This window comes from Budorcas taxicolor, chromosome 11 (assembly GCF_023091745.1).
Source record: "Budorcas taxicolor isolate Tak-1 chromosome 11, Takin1.1, whole genome shotgun sequence".
NCBI classification, from domain to species: domain Eukaryota; kingdom Metazoa; phylum Chordata; class Mammalia; order Artiodactyla; family Bovidae; genus Budorcas; species Budorcas taxicolor.
This window is the reverse complement of record NC_068920.1, coordinates 161,648,656-161,662,920: the sequence shown is the minus strand read 5'-3', so window position 1 is coordinate 161,662,920 and position 14,265 is coordinate 161,648,656. Positions and strand designations below refer to the sequence as shown.

The 14,265-nt window shown below is 47.4% G+C and overlaps 1 protein-coding gene and 1 non-coding gene across 2 annotated transcripts in view; one reads left to right on the top strand and one right to left on the bottom strand.

The window, feature by feature from the left end:
- Positions 1 to 14,265, bottom strand: part of CFAP77 (cilia and flagella associated protein 77) — a 150,745-nt gene that overhangs the window by 105,851 nt on the left and 30,629 nt on the right. The window lies entirely within an intron of this gene.
- TRNAG-CCC (transfer RNA glycine (anticodon CCC)) lies at positions 4,834 to 4,905 on the top strand. Its single transcript has one exon. It is a non-coding gene; the product is annotated as a tRNA-Gly (tRNA).

Below are 14,265 nucleotides of genomic sequence, written 5' to 3'. Positions count from 1 at the left end.
CAGCAAAAACCCCAGGAATATGTGAATACTTCTGATGGAAAAATAAGCTTAGTTCCACTTTGCTCATGTTGGTTAGAAAAACCAAAGTTTCACCCTCAAAGTTGAAAGCAAGCAAACTGTCTCACACTGGTTGTTTAATATTTTAGAGAGCACTCGAGCTCCTGGCATGACAAGTTACTGTGTTTTCTGCCTGATCTGATTTTTAAATAGACGAGTTACAAACCTCCTGAAAATTGGAGTTTATAATTGAAATATTGATAAACTCTTTCCCGTAAAGAAGCTACTAGATACTGCAGTAATAACTAGGAAACAGGCAAAAAATAATAAGAATGCTTTTCTCTGCTTAGCCAAGAAATACAGTGGCAGAGTTTATTGCTTACAAAACACAGCTGCCTTTCCTCAAATTGGATAGGAAAAAAATGAACCCTGATAAATTATGATGCCCCTAAATTCCAAAGATTGTACATCAATAATTGGAGGAGGCCACCATCATCTTTCTGGGCAGCCTACTTATTAGGACCATAATTTATTATTATTATGCTTTGGTGGAAATACACAGGCTGATAAAATTCAAATCCATTAAAACAAATGTCCTCCTTTCTCTGAATCAGTAAGAGACACTGCTTCCAAAGGAAGTATTGTAAATTAGAAAAGCAAATGATTCCTATATACTCAGAAGTGAGACACTGAAAGATAATTGAAGGGGGAAACACTCACTCTTATCCAGACTTTCTGAATCTTAGCCTGGAATTCAGGAATTGCCACCACAGTGGGCAGCAAGATGCAAGATTGGGTACCACTATCTGATGCTTCTGGCCCCAGCCTCCAAACTGAAGTCCTTTTTATGAAATGTTTCTGTTGTTTTTTTTTTAATGAATTTTTTCAGGTGCGATTTTAACTAACATGAGACACATCTCAATGTTTCATTTGGAATGATTTTTGGAAATCACTGAGTTTCTCCCTTCCTCTTACTGAGGAGAAGCTGAAACTCACCGAGGGCATGCAGGAGAGAGTCCCAGCCAAGCATCAGGCCAGGCCCTGGCGTATCTAGCCTCCCTGCCACGATGCTTGACCAAAGAAAAGTCGAGTAGTTTGTGGTAACTGAGCACCCTGTTGTAACTGAGCGCCCAGCATGAATCCAACCTGGCATCACTAAGCGCTTTCGCAGGCATGCTCACTGTGTCCGACTCTCTGTGACTCCACGGACTGTAGTTCACCAGGCTCCTCTATCCATGGAATTTTCCAGGCAAGAATACTGGAGCGGGTTGCCATTTCATCCTCCGGGGGATCTTCCCAAGGCAGGACTGAACCAGCATCTCCTGCACTGGCAGGCGGATTCTTTACCCCTAATTTACCTGGGAAGCCAACTGCTTTTTAGGCATCATCTTATCAGAAATGGAATTGCCTCTTGGAGTAAAAGAATTTGGGAGAAAGGGCCAAGAGGGCATCTGGTCTACTCTGCCACTCAGACCTGATAACTGTTCCTTGTGAAGTCCATGGCACTTTAATCATCTGGCGTTTAGTTCCCATGACAAGGCACCCCTTCTGTATTAGGCAGCCCAATCCATTGAGCCTTAGTTGCCTGGCTGAGACCATACCTGGTAAGAATCCAATGTTGGTAGCATTTAAATTCTTCCTCCCTCTGGAGTGAATCAGAAAAGCTGTCTCCATTTCTATGGAACAATTCTCCAAAGACTTGAAAATCATCGAATTTAACCTTGGCCCCTTCTTCTCTTTTGACTGGTCCTCCCATGGCTTCTGATGGCTCACCACCTTTTCCCTTTTTCTTCATGCCCAGTGTACTCCAGGTGGCCAGAACAGAGGAAGAAAGTGCTGGACAGGTATTGCCTATGCGTAACGTCAGTGCACAGGCCAATACCACTTGGCCGCTCTAAGACTGTTCTGGGGAACAAGCTTGAATTTTCGCTTAGGCTCCCAAAGAAGTAGCATCAAAGCTCTCATCAAGACAGAAGCAGCAGGGGCTTGCCTGGTGATTCGGTGGTAAAGAATCCACCTGCCAGTGCAGGAGACACGGGTTCAATCCCTGCTCCGGGAGGATCCCACATGCAACTAACAGCAACTAAGCGCATAAGCCACAGCTACCGAGCCGGTCACCGCAGCGACTGAAGCCCACACACGCTAGAGCCTGTGCTCCGCGGCCAGGGAAGCCGCTGCAGTGAGGAGTGCACGCAGCACAGCGAGTAGCCCCCGCTCGCTGCACCTCGGGGAGTGCCCATCACAGCAACAAAGGCCCAGCACAGCCAAATACGTTACTTATAATTACTAACAATTATTAATGTATATTCTTACTTATCCAGAAAACTATACATCACTGAATACCACAGGACTTCTTGCCCTTCCTGTGAGCATTAAAACCGCTGGCACCAAAAGACCATAGTTTGTGTCAGGCCCATGGCCCACTTCCACAAGTCTAAGCCAAATTCACCATCTTTCTGCAGACCTGTTCCCACTCTGGAATTTCCTATTTCGCTTAGATGTACCATCATTGACTCAGGTGTCCAAACCAAAATTTGATATCCACCTTCAGCTTCTTTCCCTTGCCCTCCACCCTCAGTCAGGGAACTCCTAAGTAACTCCCCAAGCCATCCCCACGGCTACTGACTTAGCCTAAGACCTGCCGCCTCTCCCCTGCACAGCTGCAGTGGCCTCCCCTGGGTCTCCTGGCCTCCGGTCTATGGACTTTCTGCAGCCAGGTGGTCTCGCAAAAAAATCAGTTCCTCTCATTTCACTTCTTTATCTCGAACTTTCCAAAGTGTAGGGCCAGAACTAAGATCTCCAGGCTGGCAGCGTGGTGTAATGGTTTGAGCGCAGGCCTGGACAGCCACCGTTACTAGCTGTGTGGATGGCTATTTGAGGGGTTGTTGTGTTCGGCTCTGCTTTGGCCGCATGGGGTCTTCATTGCAGCACGTGTGCCTCTCTGGTTGTGGCACGCTGGCTCTAGAGTGTGGGAGCTAGGCAGTTGTGGTGCACGGGCTTAGTTGGAGTTCATGGGATCTTAGTTACCCCACTAGGGATGAAACCCGGGCCCCCTGCATTGGGAGCATGGAGTCTTATCCACTAAACTATCAGGTAAGTCCTTGGATGCAAGATATGAATGAATCACGCCTCCATTTCCTCATTTGTAGAAGGGGACTCATCTCACAGAAGCTTAGGACTTGATGGGAGCTAGTGTTGTCAATGCTTTCATTATTCACAGTCTAGGCCCACATCCAGCATATGCCCACATTTTACAGTCATCTCTCCCAAATTCCACACTCCCAGGCCCGGCCTGTTTTCCCTAGCAGCTCTCCCACACAGCATCCTTCTTGTCTCCCTGATTCTCCAGGTGTTGTTTCCTTTACCTGGAATATCCACCCCCAACTCATTTGCCCACCAAACTCTTAAGCATCCTCCAAAACTCAGGCATCAAATTTAAAAATATTGACAATAGCAAGCGTGAGTGAGAATATGGAGTACCCAGAATTCTCATCCGCTGCTGGTGAGGATGCAGAATGGCGTGGCTCCTTTGGGAAACCACATGAAGTGTCAATCGCTCAGTCATGTCTGACTCTCTGTGACCCCGTGGGCTGTAGCCCCCGAGGCTCCTCTGTCCACAGAATCCTCCAGGCAAGAATACTGGACTGGGTTGCCATTTCCTTCTCCAAGACACTCACAAGCGTACTTATGTAACCCAGCTCCCACTCCTATGTATTTACCCAAGAGAAATAAAAACATATGCCTATGCAAAAACATGTGTGTGGCTATTCATCACAGAATTAGTCACAGCAGTGCCAAACTGGCCGCAACCCAAACATGCATCAGCCGGTGAAGGAATAAACAAACTGTGGTACATCCATACGATGGAAAACCACTTGGCAGTAAAAGAGAAGGAAGCACAGGTGCATGCTACAAAGGGATGAATCACAAATGCATTTTGCTAACGTCAAGCACCAAAGACTGAACCGTGTGGTCCCTTTCATACAAAATTCTAGGGAAAACAGAACTCTATTGGCAGAAAGCAATCTGCAATCGCCTGGGGGCAGGAAGAGGAAAGGAGACGCAGTGTGAAGGGGCACAGGGGAGCTTTTAAGGGAAGGAAAACGGTCCCACATCTTAACCGTGAGGGAGGTCATGTGACTGCACCCAGCTACCAGAATCCACCAAACTGGATGCTTAAATTGCGTGAATTTTATTGATGACAATAATACCTAAGTGACAAAGAGAGAAAACTATTAAAATGAACCTCCAGACTGCGCCCCTAATAGAAAGGCCCCCCTTCTCTGATTACCCCCTCCAGCTGTCGTGTCCTGGTTCACGTCCCATTTGTTGGACTTTTCCCGTGACCTTGGCATTAGTCAGACAGGTCTGTCTCCCGATCTGCCAGGAGGTGAGGGCCTGGGATCCTTCATTCACCTCTGTCCCCCACTGTGCCTTGTCACCAGGAGACAAGTTTCAAGAACTCTGCCAAGTGCTTACTGTCTTGCTGCTGCTAAGTCACTTCAGTCGAGTCCGACTCTGTGCGACCCCATAGACGGTAGCCCACCAGGCTCCGCCATCCCTGGGATTCTCCAGGCAAGAACACTGGAGTGGGTTGCCATTTCCTTCTCCAATGCATGAAAGTGAAGTCGCTCAATCGTATCCGACCTTCAGCGACCCCATGGACTGCAGCCCACCAGGCTCCTCCGTCCATGGGATTTTCCAGGCAAGAGTACTGGAGTGGGGTGCCATTGCCTTCTCCAGCTTACTGTCTTACACGTCCCCAATTGAGCCTGACAGCCACCCCAGGTGGCAGGTAGGACTGTCTCAGCTTTACAAAAAGATAGAGGTGGGACTTCCCTGGTGGTCCAGTGGCTAAGACTCTGCGCTCCCAATGCAGGGACCTAGGTTCAATCCCTAGTTGGGGAACAATATCCATATGCCGCGATTAAGACCCAGCACAGCCAAATAAATAATTTTTAAAAAAAGAAGGAGGCTTAGAGACGTTGAAAGGTTGATTAAATACCTGCCCAACGTCAGGCAGCTAGAAGAGGTGGGGCTGAACTTCAAAACCAGGTCTGTCTGTCTGTCTGAGTCAAAGCTCTGCCTTAAATGCAACATTGCGCCGCCTGATGCAAGGCGTGCGAGAGAGAAAGTTGTCAAGAAGGATGCGTTATACTGAGTTCAGTTGGATGCAGGGCCTTCCGCTCCTCCCCTACTCCGTCCTTCCAGGGTCACGCTGAGTCTTTGTTGCACGTATAGTGTTTGTGTGTGTTCTTGATCCACTAAAATCTGAGCTTTTTCTCTTTCCTCATTTCTGAATTAAACCAAAAACCTAAGCGAGCCCTCTGCCCAGGAGACCAGTATTACCTTGCAAACAGCTAGCACCTCCAAGTTGTCATCTAATTAAGCCGCCCTCCCAAACCAAGCACATAACAGTGTCCCCACGTTAACAATGGCAGCCTCCCCTGGCGGCCCCTCACTGCCTTATACAGTGTCTGGCTGTAAAACCAATAACCCCACGGCCGTGGAAACTGCACTCCTAAAGTTGGTCTTTCCCTTCAGCGGAGATCCTTTGAACGCTGGGCATTTTTACGAAGAAACATTCCAGGGCCGGGCACTGAATGGAGGAGGCAGGTGGATTCTTTCATCAGCCCCATTTTCTGGTGTGTTCTCACTTTCAGCATTCTAGAAATCTGCTCTTTTGACATATACGTTGCACAGGGTGTTTGAAGTCCTCGCGTTCGCCGCTGTCAGCAGCTTAGTGTGAGTTTAAGGGGAGGGGGAGTTTGGAGCACACGCAGGGAGGGCTCGCTGGGTGCAGCGGGCATGCCATACTGGGCAGACCGGAGCCACGTCTGCACCCTGCTTTGTGTGGGGCGGGGGGAGAGGTCACTTGCCAGGGAGCGGGAGAGGTTATCTCCTTGTGGTGGGGGGATGGGGGGGGGGTGGAGTAAGTCTTCTGCAGCTTCGCAGGTGAGCTGCTCCCAATGATTTACTAGACTTGAAACTGGAATGAGAATGTGCGTGGCTCAGTCATTCAGCCATGTCCGACCCATTTGCAACCGCATGGACTGCAGCCCACCAGGCTGCTTTGTCCATGGAGTTCTCCAGGCAAAAATACTGGTGTGGGTTGCCATTTCCTCCTCCAGGGGATCTTTCTTATCTGGGGATCAAACCAGCATTTCCTGTGTCTCCTGCCTTTGCCAGAAAACTCTTTACCACTGAGCTACCTGGGAAGCCCTGGAATGAGATAATATGGCTTTTTCCCCCTTGGGAGGGGTCCCCTGAAATAGAAAAGGATCAATTAATCTGACCTAGTTTGCTCTCTGCATTCCTGCAATAGAGGCAAGGCACTAACTGATAGAAGCGGACCACCTTCAGCCATGTTCCACAACAGATTTCACTCGTTAGTTGATTTTTTTAAATATTTATTTAGCCGTGTCGGGTCTTAGTTGTGGCATGCGGGGTCTTAGTTGCAGTCTGTGGGATCTAGTTCGCCATCCAGGGATGGGACCCAGGCCCCCTCCACTGGGAGTCCAGAGTCTTAGCCACTGGACCACCAGGGAAGTCCCCCCTTTGTTGATTTTAAGGGGGAAAAACACAAATTGCAGAATCAGCGACAGAGAGTCGATTCTGGCTCGAGTTTGTATACTGGCTCCCCTATTTTACCGACTCTGAGACCTTGGGGGCTGGTCATCTGCACTGCTGGAGCCTCTATAAAGTGGGAGACCTAATTCCTATGTCACGAGGCTGCTGAAAGGTCAGCCTGAACGAGGTGATGCCCGTACATCTTTCAGCACACTCCCCGACACAGAGCAGAGCCCTCAGTCAACTGCAGGATAAGCCTTTAGGTGCAATTCCACGTCTAGTTGCAAGAGAAAAGAGCCAAACAGCTGCTCATATGGCCACTGTGTAGGTCAAGTTTACGAGTTCTCACAGTGCCCGGGGACAAACCTAGGTCTTGAGGAAAGGCTCCGCTATGACGATCATTCACAGCAATTAAGTCAGAAAGGTCCTTCGTGGTTAGCATCTCCATGTAAGGGCTGACAATATTTGCCTCTCACTTCTTGTTCAGTGGGGACAGTTTCAATTTGGGAGGAAGAAAAAGTTCTGCAGATGGATGGTGACTGTTGGACAACAGCGGGAATGTATTTCACGTACTTAAAAATGGGTAAGATGGGGACTTCCCTCGTGGTCCCGTGGCTAAGACTTTATGTTCCCAAATGCAGGGGTTCAATCCCTGGGTTGGGAAGATCCCCTGGAGAAGGGAAAGGCTACCCACTCCAGTATTCTGGCCTGGAGAATTCCATGGACTCTATAGTCCATGGGGTCGAAAACAGTCGGAGACGACTGAGCGACTTTCACTTTCACAGGTTCAATCTGATTGGGGGACTAGATCCACACGTCACAACTGAGAGCACTGTGTGCCGAAGCGAAGGTCCACCGCAGCCAAACGAGTAAACGCACGCATGTTTTTAAATGGGTAAGATGGTAAACACTAAGAGTATTTCATCACAACTTGCTAAGGACCAAAAAAGCAATGACTTGCAAAAGTCAGTTTTTCACCAGTAGCAACAAGTGATTTGCAACACATGTCCCAGTGGGTTCAAACTGTGAAGCTTTTCAGGGGTTCACAGCCAGGACCACCGGCAGGGTGGCCTTCCCGGCGGTGAGATGGGGCGCGACCCCTGAGGACAGCGGGTTGGGTCTGGGGCGTGGCCGTGCCGCGTGTGCACTGCCGCCTTATTTCCCTCTCTTTCTGCTTTCCTGGCACAAATCCAGCCCATAATTAGGAAGATCCTCCAAGGAGAGCGAATACTTCCTGCCCAAATGACAAGCTGTGGATTAGGCTGATATCTTTCCAGATGTGGCATTTGTGTCTCTGGCAATGCTGCAGGTGGCTCTGTGCTTACAGGCCGGAAAGCTCCATCTGAGCGCCTTATCCCCACAAATACCTTCTTCCTCTGCTCGCACTGGTGCCCAGGGCTTTCATTTTCAAGCTGATTTCCCTCAGAGCCACAGGCTCCCCCCCAACTCTGTCATAAATAGACAACAGGAGGGGGCAGGGTGTCTTCAGAACCCAAAGAGGGGCCCGGTGGGGCCCTTCCCCCAGGTGGGCTTCCCAGCTCTCCTCCCAGGGTCTTCCAGGCATTTTACAGAGAAACCCTAAGGCCTGCTGTCGTCTATCCAGGGCCCAGCGCAGAGCTGACCCTCGGTAAATGGCTGCTGATTCAATGTTGAGTGGATATAATGGGGAAGGGGCCCAGAACTGCCACTGACTTCATGCAGTGTTGTGGGTACAAAATTCATCCTTTGCACACCCAAATGGGTGGTGTTCAAGTGCCAGTATCTACCATTCCAGCACGTCCAGGAGCCCCACGAATGTAGCCTGGAGTCTTGTTCTCCAGGTAATGCTCTGATTTGACCCTTACAGACTCATCTAAGTGACAACAACTGACATTTTGATAACATAATAATCCAAAATGAGCACCGCTGCCTCACGAAGCTCCCCAAGGTGATCTGTTTTATGTAAGAAAGACACAGGCCTATTTTACTTTACTTTGTTTATTGTTATTATTTTTCTCGCTGCACAGCCTGCAAGGTCTTAGTTTGCCAACCAGGGGTTGAACCCATGCCTCTTGCCATGGAAGTGTGGCATCTGAATCACTGGACTGCCCGGAGAATTCCCAACAGGGGCCTATTTTAAACTGAAAGAGTTTTTTTTAATGAACATGAATGTCCATCAACAAATGACTGGAGGACCTCCCCGGTGGCCCCGTGGTTGAGTCCACCTGCCAAGGCGGGGAACATGAGTTCGATCCCTGATCGGGGAAGATTCCATATGCTGAGGGCAGCTAAAGCCTGTGCTCCGCGACCACCAAGTCCTCGTGCCCACAGTCTGCGCTCCACACCAACAGCAACACTGCAGTGAGAAGCCTGAGCCCTGCCACTGGAGAAAGCCCGCGTGCAGTGGCCGAGGCCCAGGGCAACCAGGAGTAAGTAAATAATTTTAAAAACAATATTAATTTTTAAAAAACAAATGAATAAGTGGATAAGTAAACTGTAGTTCATTCCTACAATGGAGTAGTACTCAGCCATTAAAAAGGAATGAAGTACCAATATATGGCATGACAAACCTAGACAGCGTATTAAAAAGCAGAGACATGACCTTGCCAACAAAGGTCCCTATAGTCAAAGCTGTGGTTTTTCCAGTAGTCATGTATGGATGTGACAGGTGGACCATAAAGAAAGCTGAGCACAGAAGAATTGACACTTTTGAACTGTGGTGTTGGAGAAGCCTCTTTAAGAGTCCCTTGGACTGCAAGGAGATCCAACCATCCTTGGATCTATCCTAAAGGAAATCAACCCTGAATATTCATTGGAAGGACTGATGCTGAAGCTGAAACTCCAGTACTTTGGCCACCTGCTGTGGAGAGCTGACTCGTTAGAAAAGACCCTGATGCTGGGAAAGACTGAAGGTGGGAGGAGAAGGGGATGATAGAAGATAAGATAGCTGGACAGTATCACCAACTCGATGGACCTGAGTCTGAGCGAGCTCCAGGTGATGGTGATGGACAGGGAAGCCTGGCGTGCTGCAGTCCATGGGGTCACAAAGAGTCGGACATGACTGAGCGACTAAACAACATTATGTAGATGAACCTGGAAAACACTATGCCAAGCAAAAGAAGCCAGAATAGGCAAGTCCACAGACAGCAAGCAGATGAGAGGTTATCGGGAGATGAGGGGAGAAGGGAGTGGAGATTGACTGCCTGGTGGGTACAAGGAGGTGGTGGTTGAAAAACATTATGAATACACTAAATGTGACTGAATTATATCCTTCAGATGGTTAATTATATGTATTTCACATCAATGAAAAAACATTCAAGTACAAAATAGTCTAAGATGAGGTTTAATATGCAAAATGAAATGAGGCAGCACAAACTGTAACACAGATTTTTTTCTCATTTGAATAAATTTTCTGCTAAAGATGTTTCCTTGCTTTTGGTGTGGATCGTTTTTTAAGTTTTTATTCAATTTGTTACAAACTGCTTCTGTTTTATGTTTTTTGGGGTTTTTCTGGCCACCGGGAGTGTGGGATCTTAACTCCTCCACCAGGGATCAAACCCACACTCCCTGCATTGGAAGGTGAAGCCTTAACCAGAGGACCACCAGCAAAGTCCCTGGATAAATTCTGCCAGTTGCAATCCTGACAAGATGGAAATACTGTGCTGTCCGGGTAAGGATGCTTTCACGATCCATCCTACTTGTAATTTCTCATTCCACGTCTGGCTTCACATCTAGCTGGCTAGCAAGCTGCCTAAGAAAGATCGGGGGTTCTTTTCCACCTTATTCCCTCTATTCCTAGCACCTAAGTTGGCTCCTGGCACATAGCAAATGGCAAATAATTGTGTGCTGAGCAAATGAATGATCCCAGCAACAGAATTTCACTCAGCCTGGGTGAGCAGTAGAGGGGACTCTGGGTCATCTCTTCTCGACCTGGGATGCACACACCCCTCACCTGGGACCTCGTTAGAGACGCAGATTCTGATTTATCGGCCTGGGACTGGCGCTGACATTCTGTGTTTCCAACAAGTGCCCAGGGATAAGGACGCTGCTGGGCCACCAGTCATATTTGGAGGAATGGGAGTCCAGGCATGCCAGACCCCAAGCCTTGTCACTGAAGAAACAGTGCAGGTTCCCAGGTCAGACACCTGGGCGGTTTGCCTCCCCAGACCTCACTGCTCACTAGTCGTCCCAGCACCAGCACGGAGGCGCCGGAGCACTTCCTGGTTACCCCTGGGGAGGGTGATTAAGGCAATTGGCAACTTTTTCCCATGATTCCATGGTAGGCTGTCATTTCGAGGAAAATACGTCCAACTCAATTCCCAACACTCGGTGTTGGATGTCTTCTTATGTGTGGTGGGGGGAGCAGGGAAGAGTCTGTGGCCCTCCCCCAGAGAAACCTGCTGCGCTTCTGCCTTTGTGTTTCTGAGCATGTAAACTCAGCTGGAATCACAGCTAATAAACAGGTCATCTTGTACTTCCAAAATAAAAACATGCCGTCTTTCAGCGGAATAGCAACTGTACATTAAAAAGCTGTCAACTTCACTACAATTTCCCTGAACCCTGCACTGCAGAGAGATACCTTGTCACTCAGAGTTGAGTGCAGCTTTACTGAAATACCTCCTTGTCTGCATAAATAATGAGTAGAATTGCATAAGAATACCTGGTCCCCAGCCTCCTTTTCCCCTGCTCCCAAAGAAACATGCAAATAGCAGATTTATGGGGTGAGGTGCTCAACACTTCACTTTGAAAACAAAAGCATGTGGTCCCACTAAACCCAGTGTTGTGTATTTAGGGTGCAGAGGAGGGAGTGGGGGGTGAAGGGGCAAGGAGAGAAGGGTGATGGTGATGGACATGGTGGTCTTTGCCAGCTTCCAATCAAGGAGTCAAACTGTCACTCAACAGCTATTTTGAGAACACACACAGGCTTGCATCAAAAGTGCCATATCCGGGAGATATTTGCTGAAGAAGAATGACCCAGACCTCACAAAGTGGCAGCCCACACAGCCTGCAGGTTTCAAGACCTAGATTCAAGAACCACTCTACCACCTGCCAACTGTGGGATTTTAAAGTCCCTTCACCTCTCTAAGCTTCAGATGTCAGACTCTCAAATGACAACAAGAATAATGATGGCCTCATGCAGTGAAAGCAAATGAGATGATGAATACAAAGATACTTTAAATCCTCAAGTATAATCTAATTGCTAATCACTATTATCAGTAGCTACAGAGATCAAATTGCCAACATCCGCTGGATCATCAAAAAAGCAAGAGTTCCAGAAAAACTCCTGTTTCTGCTTTATTGACTATGCCAAAGCCTTTGACTGTGTAGATCACAATAAACTGTGGAAAATTCTGAAAGAGATGGGAATACCAGACCACCTAACCTGCCTCTTGAGAAATCTGTATACAGGTCAGGGAGCAACAGTTAGAACTGGACATGGAACAACAGACTGGTTCCAAATAGGAAAAGGAGTACGTCAAGGCTGTATATTGTCACCCTGCTTATTTAACTTCTCTGCAGAGTACATCATGAGAAACGCTGGGCTGGAAGAAGCACAAGCTGGAATCAAGTTTGCCAGGAGAAATATCAAGAACCTCAGATATGCAAATGACATCACCCTTATGGCAGAAAGTGAAGAGGAACTCAAAAGCCTCTTGATGAAAGTGAAAGAGGAGAGTGAAAAAGTTGGCGTAAAGCTCAACATTCAGAAAACGAAGATCATGGCATCTAGTCCCATCACTTCATGGGAAATAGATGGGGAAACAGTGGAAACAGTGTCAGACTTTATTTTTTGGGGCTCCAAAATCACTGCAGATGTGATTGCAGCCATGAAATTAAAAGACGCTTACTCCTTGGAAGAAAAGTTATGAACAACCTAGACAGCATATTCAAAAGCAGAGACATTACTTTGCCAACAAAGGTCCGTCTAATCAAGGTTATGGTTTTTCCAGTAGTCATGTATGGATGTGAGAGTTGGACTGTGAAGAAAGCTGAGCACCAAAGAATTGATGCTTTTGAACTGTGGTGTTGGAGAAGACTCTTGAGAGTCCCTTGGACTGCAAGGAGATCCAATCAGTCCATCCAGAGGAGATCAGTCCTGGGATTTCTTTGGAAGGAATGATGCTAAAGCTGAAACTCCAGTACTTTGGACACCTCATGCTAAGAGTTGACTTATTGGAAAAGACCCTGATGCTGGGAGGGATTGGGGGCAGGAGGACATGGGGGTGACAGAAGATGAGATGGCTGGATGGCATCACGGACTCAATGGACATGAGTGTGAGTAAGCTCTGGGAGTTGGTGATGGACAGGGAGGCCTAGCGTGCTGCGATTCATGGGCTCGCAGAGTCGGACATGACTGTGTGACTGAACTGAACTGAACTGATGCAAGAATGCACGTTAAAACTACTGCCTGGCCCATAGAAAGAACCCAGGAAATGTGAGCTCTTATTATTGTTACTGCTGCTCTGGGTGATGATAGTGACAGTCCCCACTGATGGTAATGATAGTGACAAAATTGAGGATGATGTTGTCACTAATAATGATGATGATGGTGGTGATGCTGATGATGGTGGTGATGATGATGATAGGAGTGGTGCTGATGTTGACAATGGTCCTGATGTTGACGATGGTGTTGATGTGGATGATGGTGCTGATGTTGACAATGGTGTTGATGGTGATGGTGTTGATGATGGTGCTGATGTTGACAATGGTGTTGATAGTGATGATAAGTGTTGATGTTGATGACGATGATGGTGATGATAGTGAGATGCTCCATTCTTCCTGAGTGGTGATCTAGATTGCTGCATCACAGGATCAAGGACCAAGAGAGATGCCAGCTCTAGATATGCAGATTAGGGCATGTTACCCAGACTGAGAGTTGGAACTGTAACAAAACTGATTTAGATGAGCTTGAATTGGAAAGACTGAATCAGACCATAAAGAGTGGAATCTCTCAGTCCAGAGCTCAGATGTGGAGGAAGGAAGAAGATGTTCCAGCTGCCTATATGGGTTTAATCAGGGCACTTCCTGGAGGAGGGGAGCCAAAACCAGTGATTTCAGCAGTTGACGGAGTAGGGAATGGTGGTCCCACCTGCCCCCGTCCAGAAGTCCTTTGTTGGCTTAGCAGTTACCACCTGTATCCTCCAGGTCTTTGAAGCCTAGGGTTGGACTCAGTGCTGACAATCATTACATTCAACTTCTTTCTTAGCCTTTATTTAAGATTATTGACCATACCTCCCTGACCCCGCAAAACAAAGGGGAACTTGGAGATCCTTTTTTCCCTAAAGGTCTACAATGCAGTGGCGATTACATTCTCCTAAAATATACATATATGTATACCAAATGGTATGCAGAGCCCATGTGTTCCAGCTCATCAGAGCTGATAGTTAAACATTCAGAAATTTTGCAAGTCATTAATAAAATTAAATTATATAAGGCTACAACTAAATGAGATATAGAAGGAAATGGCAACCCACTCCAGTATTCTTACCTGGGAAATCTTATAGACAGAGGAGCCTGGCAGGCTACAGTCCTGGGGCCACAACAGTCAGACACGACTAAGCAACTAACAACAATTAAAAACAAAGGCAAAAAAAAAAAAAACAGCAATGAATACCTAAAACTCATCACTTTCTAATTACTTTACTACATTTAATGATTATCTATATCTTGAGATTTATTTGCCTCTATCACATCTATATAGTGAGAATACTGTACACT